Source organism: Cavia porcellus, unplaced genomic scaffold (genome assembly GCF_034190915.1).
Source record: "Cavia porcellus strain 051 isolate PalLab524CR breed Dunkin Hartley unplaced genomic scaffold, mCavPor4.1 scaffold_1, whole genome shotgun sequence".
In the NCBI taxonomy this organism is placed as follows: Eukaryota; Metazoa; Chordata; class Mammalia; order Rodentia; family Caviidae; genus Cavia; species Cavia porcellus.
The window spans coordinates 80,669,329-80,676,731 of NW_026947484.1; the positions used below are offsets into that span (position 1 = coordinate 80,669,329).

Below are 7,403 nucleotides of genomic sequence, written 5' to 3' on the forward strand. Positions count from 1 at the left end.
ATTTCAGTAGCTATTGTGTCCGATATATGAGGTGGATGGGATATATTTTCTTCTATATACATTGCTCCTAGGGTTTCTTGAGATGGGCTGGAGGTTTGAGGTTGTAATTTGGTCTTTCATTTTGTCATTTTCCTATATTTCTGTGTTTCAAGTGTTATTTGAATGCTTCCTCAGGATCTGTTGAAAATCCCCTTCTATGTTTACAGCTACTGAGACTCTGGCACCACTCTACCCCAAGCCATTGGGCCTACAGAACCAGTGGCCCTCCTCTGCCTGCTCAGAACTCCGCAGTTCCAGACAAGCTGGGCCTCAGGGACACTGTGCGCCCACCTGCCCCTTGGAAGCTCCACAGTTCTTCAATCGCAGACAGGTTAGGGTACTCACCACAGGCTGCGGTGCCTCAGGAACCTGTGGTCCCTCCCTGCTTGCAGAGATATCCAGAGTCCTCCAGACACAGGGAGAGGCTGATGCAGGCACCCCAGATCCGCCCAGCTCCTCCTCTGTATACCGATGGCTAGGCGTGGCCGCAAAACAGGCTGGGCTCGGCTGATAGTGTGGGCCCGCCCACCCATCGGGAGCTCAGCAGTTCTCCAAGTGCAACCGGAATGGGGAGGCTGATGTGGAAGCCTCAAACCCACCTCTCCCCTTCACTGCACCTGGAAGCCTGGGGGGACTCCAACAGTCTGGGCAGAGATATCCAGAGTCCTCCAGACACGCAGAGAGGCCGATGAGGGCACCCCAGATCTGCCCAGCTCCTCCTCTGCCTGCATATAGTTTCAATGGAGGTCTTAATCTCTTGGATTTCTGTTTGAATCTGTCTCACGGATTCCATTTTTTCCCTATGCTGAGTATTTTTTGTTTCCATCACTTTTCTAAGCTCATCTATTCTTTTATCTGCCTTCTCTAATATCTGTGATTTTAAGCACTATTTCTTTTTGTACCTTTTTCCACTTGTTTTTTCATCTCTGTTGCTATCATTTCAGAAATTTCCAGTGTTTGACTTCCAGTTTCATCTATCTCATTGTGTTCTGGGCTTGTCCTGGAACAGCTGAGGGTCTGGGATTGCATCTGGCTTGTGTGTCTTGTCATTTTCTATATTTTATTTTGTTTTGTTTTCTATGTTGATGCTTGTCAATTTCTTCCAATTGCTTTATCACTAGTATAAAGGCTTCTTTAGGAGATATCCTGTTTTTCAGGAATGTCCTGTAGATGTAGGTAGGTCTTTATAGCTACCCCAAGAAACTACTTTCCCAATTTGTAAAGAATGCAAAGTTATTATTTGGCTCAGCACCCAGTCCTTTGGTACTGGGCTGTGGTGATGGTTATGACCCCATACAATGTTATCATACAGGGGAGAAAAATGGATTATAACATATATGATATCCTGACTAAAGTAGTACAGTTAATAATAATAATAGTTTCAAGTACAACTTAACTACTGACAAACTATGATAACCATTAACCTGCTACCCCCAACCACAGGAGCAAACTCTAAAGCTGCATAACAAAATCAAACATATATGATGTACTTATATGCAATGAGTTTCCCTTTAGTGGAATGATTTTATCCCTCTGTTGAAGATGAGGGTGTTAAGATGGGTAGGGGACAGGATAAAGTGATGATTGAGGTCAAATACAGTAGAATCAAGGATGAAGGTCAAAGGATGATCACTCAAGTTTTGGGAAACTGGAGGATGAGACTGAAATAGAATGCAAAGGAGTAATCTGAAAGGGAAGAGAAAATGTTTACTCACTTGAAACATTAAATTCAAGAAGCAGTTTAATGAAGGGACAGAGAGGATCAGTAGAAGAAAATGAAAAAGAAAGGTAAGAAACCTAAACAGTGAAAAAAAGAAGGGAAAAAATAACAAAAAGAAAAAGAAAGAAAAAAGGGAGACCTGGGAAAAGACAGAGGAAAAAAAGCCCCACAACAGAAATAACTACAAAATACAAAACAAAACAAGATGACATCCAACCATATAGGAAAGGGATAGTCAATCATATAAACAATGAAAAACAGAAGTAGTAAAATATCTCTGGTTTACAGTTCTGTGATAGTGTCCATGTTAGATCTCAGAAATGTCCTGAGTATGGAGCTGATGTTGGCCTCTGAATGTGGGACTGGGACTGGTCTTCTGTTGGTGGAGATCTCCAGAGCCCACTGCCAGCTCCTCGCTGCTGCTTCAGACATTTCTACATTGCTGGTTTCACTGATTACTCTGACCTCCAAAAGAGTGTGTGCCCTGCATGCCTGGGCCAGGCTGTCCTGGGTTTCAGGGTTCCGGTCTGTCTGTTCACCAAACACATGTGTGCGCCTGCGCTGATCCTAGTTTATAAACAAGTCTTCCCCAGTTAAAAAAAAAAAAAAAAAAAAAAGAACATTTGCAGAGATTTATAAAATTATATGTATTCAATTCAAGAGCTGTATTTTTTAAAAGTTATGTCTGTACTTTCACAGAAAAACATTGAAAGTTAAAAATATGGTGAAACATTAGCTATTTATCATATTGGCAAAAATCTTAAATTTTAACTCTGTGGTAGTTCCTTCTTATCTGCAGGAGATATACCAAAGTGCTGACAGTGGATGCTTGAAGTCATAGATAGTAGTAAACTCTGAACATATTATGTTTTGCCTATATACCTATGGTAAAGTTTAATTTACTTATTTTAAACTTGTATTAGTACTCATTTGTAATACATTTTTTTGTGGGGTGTTGGTACATGGACATAATATATCTTAACTCTTTTTATTAATCCTTTTCACTTTCCTTCTTCCTCCATCTTTTTGTCCCCTTCTCATTTGCAAAAGATTGAACACCCTGTTACCTATTAGCTGTCTTTTATTTCACTCTTTGTGGGAGTTATTTGTCTGTTTTGTGTTTGCAGTGCTAGAGATCTACTAGAGATCAAGGTCTTGAGTCTGTGAGGCAAGTGTTCAACCCTCAGACATTAGATTATTTTATCTATCACAGATGCAATGTTTCCCCAGTATCCCTTTAGGAAAGTTAAGAGTGATTATCTTGGAATGAACCTCCAAATACATCCATTTTTGTAGAAGATGAGGAAAAAGCCGTCAGATTCCAAATATATAATTCACACATATACAGCAAAAGACCCAGTGAACCATGTCACAAGCTGACTTGAATCTATCAGCATGTTTGGGAAGGATGTACTTAAGTACATCTGGGAATGCACAAACAATCAATTTTATTACTGATAAGTACTTTTACTAAAGACTGTTTCAAAAAAATATAAAGACTTTCAATACTTCCACCAGGCCTACTAGACCCTTCCAACAATACATTTTTGCAGTAGCTATTATATACCCCCCCAAAGACTTCCTTTTGTAAAAAGTATAGATAATGAGAACCCAGAGAATAGTGCTGACTATATGCTGTTAGATGTTTTTTGTGTAATTAGTAATCCTCCAGCTTCCACTGTATCAATTTTTTTTTTTTTTTTTTTTTTTTTTTTTTTTTTGTGCCGGGGATTGAACTTTTGACTTCAGCTTGCCAGGCAGGCGCTTACACCACTGAGCTAAATCCCAGCCCTCCTCCAGCTTCCACTGAATGGGAAAATATTTCCCAAATGCTTCGTGGCTACCATACACCAGAAGAGAATTCATACCAAGATAGAAGAATGTGGTCCCCTGATATCAATAACCAGGTACAGGACTAGCAGGATGAAGAAATCAAAAGCACTCAGTGTGGTGACCTAGAAAATGGGCTAGAGACTTTCTTTACTGGAACAAGACCTTCATTTTCAGAAATTTTTATCAAAGTAACAAAACTAAGCCCTAGAATATAACAACAAGCAGTGTGTCTTATAAGGATGCCTTTGGTCTGACCCTTGTAATACAACAATTTTACCTGCCTAAACTCCCCAAAATGCCATCACAATAGAGTTGGTGGTCTCTGATTCTTTCTGGATCATAGGCCACCTTGGTGTAATATAGAACCAAAGGAGGATTCTGGCACAGGTGATCAACTCGTAGGAGCAGGTGGTCAGTGTAGCCTGCAGCTCTGCTAGTAGTTTATATGTTGCCCCATGTCTGCAATACCACCAGGGGTATGGTGCCTAGTAGGGCAGCCAGAAACTGGTAGTAAGCATGTGAATCCCAGCCAAATGTGTCTCAGCATTAGAATGAGGAACCGCTGGAACCAGTTGGAAGTGATGTCTTGAAGAGAAGGGCAGCTTCCCTCTGAGACTCAATTTTCAAGCATGGGTTTAACAAATAGGAGCTCCAACACAGCAACTACACAGTAAGTCACTCTCAACCACTGAAAAATGCAAGGAATTCACACCATATCCCAACAATGACAATTCACAAGGCAATTTCTACAGATATTAAAAGTAAACTTCTCCAAGTAATTTCCTCAGTAATTTGGATTTTGAACATATTTGTTGACATATAAAAGTCATTGATAGAAAAACTGAAGATTCCATAATAAATACAAACCATGAGAAACCAAGGTCAGTCACTGTTACTCTATTTGAGCTAGAATGTTTGAAGTACCAGTATTTTCCTACTCCATAATTAATGAAGACAATTAGAGTGATAGCTAGTCCTCTCAACATGTCCAGGCAGTGGAGGTGGTGCCATGAGGTAGACAGACACCAGGTTTCCAGTTGAGATCACCAGTGAACGGGTTTGCTCAACTCAGGGATACCAGCTCAGAACTAATGAGACAATCAGTTTCTTGAGAATTTATTACCTTATAAATCCAATTAGTAGTCTTCCAAACTCAATAAAAGCCTTAGGAAGAATATTGTAATGGTGAGCACTAGACCAAAAAAGAATATTACACTTGCAGGAAGTTACTGTCAACTGAATTCTTATTAATAACTATGTCACAGGCAATCTCATTGACTCCATTGTGGGTGTCCAAGCGAGAACAGTTTCCAAACTCTCCAAATCTGTATTCCAGACTGCAAACTTTCTTCTCTTCCAATTTATTAATTTGGGTTTCCAGTAGACTGTCAAGTGTGTTGCTAGTAGCTCCTTATGAGTAGCAAATCTTGATCTATCCAAAGCTCTACCTACCTTTTTTTGGAGGGTCTAAATCTGGTTTCTGGAGCCACTAGGGGATTGCAGCACACTGCCTAGCACTACAGCAGCCAGCATCTAGGCAAGTCAGTGCCCAGGCTATGCCCTGTACTCTGCTCTATTTTGCTCTTAAATTTATTTATGCTTTGAGTTTCTCCTGTAAGAGAAACCATACAACAGTTAAGCTTGCATACTAATTTATTTCACTTAACATTACTATCTCATGGTGCATCCATTTTCCTACAAATGGCTCTACATTATTCTTCTTTATGGCAGAGCAATATTCCATTGTGTATAAATCATTCATATGTTGATGAACATATTGGCTGCTTTTAAGATTTAGCTATGTGAATTGTGCTGCTATAAAGATGGGTAGGCATATATCCCTATAATATGCCATCTTTAACTTTTGGGAGAAAGATATATAGAAGGAAGTAGCTGATTGAATGGAATTTCTATTTTAGGTTTTTGAGGAATGACCACACTGTGTTTCATAGTGTTTGTACCAGTTCATATTTTCACTAAGAATGTATAAAGATTCTATTTTCCCTAAAGTTTTGCCAGCATTTGTTATTATCTTATTTCTCAAGGATTATTTCTGGATTAAGATGAAATCTCAGTATTGTTTCAATTTGTATTTCTCTAATAGCCAGAGATGCTGAATACCTTTTCCATGTATTTGTTGACTATTTGTACTTCCTCTGTGAAGTGTTTATTCTTTTCAGTTGCCCTTTTTAATTAAATCTTTTAATTTTGGAAGTCTAATTTTTTTAGTTCTTTATATATTCTAGATATAAGTCCTCTATCTGAGGAATATTTGTAGGTTGATTGCTCACTCTGTTGGTTGTTTCCTTTGCTGTGCAGAAACTTTTTAACCTGATGATTCAATTTGTTGATTGTTGATGTTATTTCTTGTGCAACTAGAATTCTTTTAAAGTCCTTGTCTTCAAAAGTTTCACCTATTTTATTTTCCAGCAGATTTTTTAACATTGAGATCTCTGATCCATTTTTACTTTAGTCTGGTACATGATAAGAGATATGGGTATAGATCCAATCTTCTGCATTTGTATAGCTAGTTTCCATAGTACCAAAAGTTAAAGGGCCCATCTTTCCCTGTTATCAGTTGACCTCTGCCAAAAATCAGATAACTGAATGTGCTCAGGGTTGTTTCTACTTTCTTAGTTCTGTTTCATTGATCTGCATGTCTGTTTTTGAAGCAGTACTATGCAGGGTTTTTTTTTTATCACTGTGGTTTTATAGGTTGAAGTCCAAGACTGTGAAACCTCCTGATTTGCTCTTGCTGCTCAAGACTGTTTTTGCTCTCCTTAGTCTCTTCTGGTTCCATATAAATTTAGGAATGTTTTCTCTAGTTATGTGAGGAATGCTGTTGGTATCTTCTTTAGCTTCTGTTAAATCTATATATCAGTTTTAGAAATATGGCCATTTTGACTTTTTTTGGTCTTCAATGTAGATGATCATGTAATCTGAAAATGACAATTTGATATTTTCCTTTCCTGTGTGTACCCAATTTTTTCTTTCTTTAGCTTGAAATCCCCTGGCTAATATTTTGATTACTGTATTGAATAGAAGTAGTGACAGTGGACAATCTTTTTTGTTTCTCACTTTAAAGGGAATGCTTTCAGTTTTCTAAATTTAACATGATGTTGGCAATAGATTTGTCATAAATGGTGTCTATGAGATTGAGATAAGGTCCTTCTATTCCTATTTTCTTCAGGATATTTATCATGAATGGATACTGGATTTTGTCAAAGATATTTTTTGCATCTATTGAAACAATCATGTGATTTTTGTCCTTGTTTCTGTTTATACGATGGATTACAGTGATTAAGTTATGTATGTTGAACTATCCTTGGCATCCCTGGGATGTAGCCTACTTGGTTATGGTCCTTGATCTTTTTGATCATTTGCTGCAGTTTGCCAGTATTTTATTTTGTTTTGTAGACAGGGTCTCACTATATAGTTCAGGATGGCCTTGAAATCACTATGTAGCCCAGGTTGGTCTCAAACTTGCAGGGATCCTTCTATTTCAGCTTCCTGTGTATGGGGATTACAAGTGTGAACCACCATGTCAAGTTTATTTGCCAGTATCCTGTTGAGCATTTTTTGCATCTATGTTAATTAAAGAGATTGGCCTGTTTTTGGTTGAGACTTTGGTTTCAGAATCAGCAACAATAATAGCATCAAAAACAAACTGAATATTGACATACCCTAGGAAGAATGCACCACCCTTAACCATAGCAAAGAGATCTATTTATACTATAAACATTAAGACAAACCAAATATTGACCAATAGCACATATCTACTAAATGCAATAATTTTACTAGTAATAGCATA

General features: G+C 38.1%; 1 pseudogene; it reads right to left on the reverse strand.

The window, feature by feature from the left end:
* Positions 1–3,442: 3,442 nt before the first annotated feature.
* On the reverse strand, positions 3,443–4,578 carry LOC100723465 (heparan-alpha-glucosaminide N-acetyltransferase-like; annotated as a pseudogene).
* Between the last annotated feature and the right edge of the window lie 2,825 nt (positions 4,579–7,403).